This window comes from Bidens hawaiensis, unplaced genomic scaffold (genome assembly GCF_021521415.1).
Source record: "Bidens hawaiensis isolate Kalapana, Puna unplaced genomic scaffold, B.hawaiensis_p1.1 tig00020531_1, whole genome shotgun sequence".
Taxonomy (NCBI): domain Eukaryota; kingdom Viridiplantae; phylum Streptophyta; class Magnoliopsida; order Asterales; family Asteraceae; genus Bidens; species Bidens hawaiensis.
Window position 1 is genome coordinate 194,912 of NW_027493142.1, and position 4,425 is coordinate 199,336.

The window sequence follows — 4,425 nt, forward strand, 5'->3', positions numbered from 1 at the left end:
TTTCTGAATATTAATCTAATATTTAAATAAATAAAATTTAATAGAGTAGTTACTTTTTGGTCTTAAAGTATCAAAAGTTTGTTAATTACAGTCAAAACCCACGGATTTTTTAAATATCAATCCAACTAGCTTTTATCTTTTATATTATGGGACTGTTTTATATTATTCATTTTTAATAATATATTTTTTGTATTTTAATTTTATTTATTGTAAGTAAATTAATAATATACTTATGATTTGATGATGTTATAACCCGGTTTAAAAGCTATCTGGGTTTGATAAGACTCATGACCCGCTTATTTTTTACTATAATTTTTTTCTTAGTTATAAATAATATATTTTTAAAAAAAATGGGATATTAATTTTTAGTATATTCTTATTTTATAGGATTTTCAAATAAAATATTTGGTGGATTAATTTTTAATTAATGAGATGTTATAACCCGTTTAAAGGCTATCTGGGTTTAATGAGACCCGTACTCGTGAATTCGGGTCATATACATGAGAAATCTTCATTTATAAATAAAACAATCTGGTTGCTTGAGAGACTGTAGGAAACAATAGAGAGCTTTTAAAGGTTTTGTTTATATATATTTAAGAGATAAAAAATCATATAAAAAAATACAAAACTCTTATAAAAAGTAGATTCACATTTTGTGCCTAAACATGGCCCGTGAGCCCAATCTAAAAGATGAATATATTTTTAAACTTAAGTTTGAATATATGAGCAGAGGATTACAAGAAACGAAGGAGACTTAGTAGCCAAAATCTATTATGCCAAGAAGAAGCTTGTTTGGGAATTTCTTGATGGACCTCTCAAGAACAAGATCGAAGTACAATGGTCTGAAATTTCAGCCATTAGATTGTTTCAACACGAAGGCAATCATGGTCGTTTAGAAATAGAGGTTAGTCTCACTTTCTTTCTGTAAATGATTGTTTAATTTTGTGTCTGATTTATATAACATGAAAACATGCTATTCAGATAAACCAACCACCACTATTTTGTCGAGAGGTTAATCCCCAACCTCGGAAGCATACACAATGGAAGCAAACTACGGATTTTACCGGAGGCCAAGCCTCTATTTGCAGGTGCTTGTGATTTTAGAATACTAACAATTTCCATGAGTAAGTGGTATGGAGGGTGTGGAGTGTGTAGGGATGTTCAAAACGGTTTGGGACTAGGAACCGGAACCGGTTCCTAACCGGTTCCTATATTCAAAACCCCATTTTAAACCGGTTCCAGGCTCGAACCGGTTAGGGAACCGAACCGGTTTTCCCACCCTCGGACCCCTAACCTATATAACCGGTTCTTACCGGTTCCTAACCCGGTTCCTGTACCGTAACCGGTCAAAAAACGGCTATTTTTGACCCCAACGGTCAAAAAACGGCAAAAAAAAACGGTTAGGAACCGGTTCCGGTTCCAGAACCGGTTCCGGTTCGGTTCCGGTTCCTACCCGCCCCCACTCAGAAATGCAAGAACCGGTCACGGATCATCGGGTTGAATCAGATAGGGTCCGGTTCCTACAAAAAACGGGTAGGAACCGGTTCGGGTCCGGTTCGGATCCACCGGTTCGGTTCCAGGAACCGGTTTCGTTGAACATCTCTAGGAGCGGGCATGTTACATGACTAAATGTCAAATATGTTTAAATTGGAACTAGTATGTAAAGAATCATAATAAAATTATATTGTCTACTGACTTTAACTAGTAGATCAAACTTACGTTTAAAAAAATAACAAAACAAAAAAAAAGAACTTGGATTTTGTAAAAGAAATCCAACAATTTCTTATGGCGGGTCAACGAATCCCTTTGACCCATGTATATACCTTAATGGTATATAATTATGGGTAAGGTTAAAATGAAAACCCACTTGAGTTGTGAAAACCCGCGAAAACCCTATGTAACATCTTTTTTTTTTTGTTACATGTAATATATGTTATAACATTTAATACAAAACATCGAAGCATCAAAAAAAAATTGTTTTGCTATTTTTTAACATTTTTTTACTAATTTTTATATATGTTTTTAGGAGAGAGAGAAAGTTATATTTATATTTACATTTTTTATTCACTTTAATTGTGGATCACAAGATTTAAACATTAATTAAAAACATGTGGTTGATAATGGGTTTCTAGAGTTTTCACAACTCAAGTGGGTTTTTATTTTATATTTAGCCATTATATATATATATATATATATATATATATATATATATATATATATATTAGTAAGCAATAATGTGATTTTTAATAAAATATGTACGGAATTAATATAGACTTTAGACAAATTTAAATATGTTTAACAACTTTATATTTTGCCTTGTTTTTTGTTAATTTGATTTGTTATAAACAGCATGTAACTCATCAAATCACATGGTTCTTGCAGACGACACTCAATCATATTTTCTCCAAGAGTTATTGATAAACAATTTGAAAAGCTTCTTCAGTGTGACAGCCGACTTTTTAATTTGAGCCAACAACCTTTCCCGGTTAACAACTACCCATTTTTCTACCATCACCCAAATCATTGTGTAGATTACTCCTACATGAATGCCCATAATGGACAACCCGCTCAATTTCATGGAGATTTTGATTCTAATTTGTTAATGTCAGGTAAAACTCTAATACTTTCTAGGTTTTTTTTTGGTTTATCGAAAACTAGATGTCGAGTCGAAAACCACTCGCCGTCCAAAATATTGGATGCTTATAAATTATGTTGTGTATGATCACATTCACTATATTATTACAATAACATTTTTGATACTTCGAATAAAGAAACTCAAATTTTAACTATAATTTTAATGTATGAGTAACCTATTATATACATAAACTTATAAGTACATGAGTTGAAATTAATACCTTGTTGAAAAATAACACGGGTGATATATTATTTATCTGTGACAGGACGAGGAAATAGTCATTTTGAAGGGATTTATACCACTCCTATTGTAGTACAAGATCAAGAAACGCAAACCAAAATGCTGCATGAGGAAATCAATTCGATGGGCTACATAAATGGTGGGATCTCAAGCATTAACGAGTCACCTAACAACTACAGAATGGGTAATTCTTGGACAAGTGTTCCACATAATTATGAGCTTCCATGGGAGTCAAGAATGGAGGATTTTGGAGACTTGTATAGGAACCATCAATATTTCCCTAATTAGACATAATCAAATCATGTGCTTGTGTATAATGTATAACTAGGAAGCTTTCGGCCTAGTGTATCAAAAATACCCCATTAATCATAGACGGGTTCTTTACTAGCTTTTTTTTTCCTTAATAAAAAGAGATGTATAAAAACCACACAATTGTTTAACTTCGTTCATTATGGTCATCCATCTTTTGATGCAATTTAACAAGCCACACAAGTATGCATGTTGCCTAATGTATAAACATAGTCACCAGTAAATAACATCAAACAATTTTAGACTTTGACTAAGGATTTAAGGTTAAATGTTGATTAAAGTCATTGTATAGTTCGTGCTCACTTCGGTGTTGTTTGTGTTGGAATTACGTATGCCCGAGACACATACTTATATTAATGTGGCTAACTGTGTTTGATCCAAGTCGGGTCATACCCAATAACAAGCTAGACGACACCAAATGTATTCTTTTAATGATTTGATCATTTAAATGAATACCGAACACTACGTGTTTAGAAAATTGGTTTTCTAAACAAACACACTTGAGGATTTAAATAAATTATCTGGATAATTTGTTTATATAAATTAATTATTTAATTGGTTAAATAATTATATAAATGTATGTACATTTTATAAAAATGAGTTTTATAAAATGAATGGAGATGTTTTAAATGGTTAAAACAAAATACAAAACAAAAAAAAAAAAAAAAAAAGGAAAACAAAACAAAAACCGGCCACCCATGTGGGGGTGGTGGTTTTACCCAATCAAAGACCAAGATGCTCTTTGGTTCTCCTTTTATGTTCCTCCATTCAACACACATGCATTTTTGGGTCTTGTTTTCTTTTGTATTTTCAAGTGTAAAACTCTCTCTCTTTCTCTCTCAATATCCACGGCCACTTTGGCCAAAGAAAGGGGGTGTTTTGTGAGCTTGATTCAAGTGTTCTAATCCTAGCAACAAGTTGGTGTTGTTGTTTAAAAGCTTGGGGTATCAAAAGCTTGAGGGTTTCTCCTTTGCAACCTTGCCATTTGAAGACATTATCTTCTTCATCCACCTACATCTTCTCATAAGGTATAAGAAGGTACAATTTACTTTTGTGAGCATCTTGTTCTTGTAATATTGATCCTTGTTCTTTGGGTTTTAGTTTTAACATAATGGTATGTTCATAACAAGTTTTAAAATCTAAGCTTCCGTTGCGTTTTCTAGTTAAATATGGTTAACTTGAACTTTGATAATCTTGTATAAAACCCAACAATGGCATCAAGAGCCGGTTACAAGGACTTA

At 32.3% G+C, this 4,425-nt stretch overlaps 1 long non-coding RNA gene across 1 annotated transcript; it reads left to right on the forward strand.

The window, feature by feature from the left end:
• The first annotated feature begins 615 nt into the window (after window positions 1-615).
• Window positions 616-2,594, forward strand: LOC143561074 (uncharacterized). Its single transcript, XR_013140229.1, has 3 exons — window positions 616-904; window positions 982-1,088; window positions 2,383-2,594. It is a non-coding gene; the product is annotated as an uncharacterized LOC143561074 (long non-coding RNA).
• The last annotated feature ends 1,831 nt before the right edge of the window (window positions 2,595-4,425 follow it).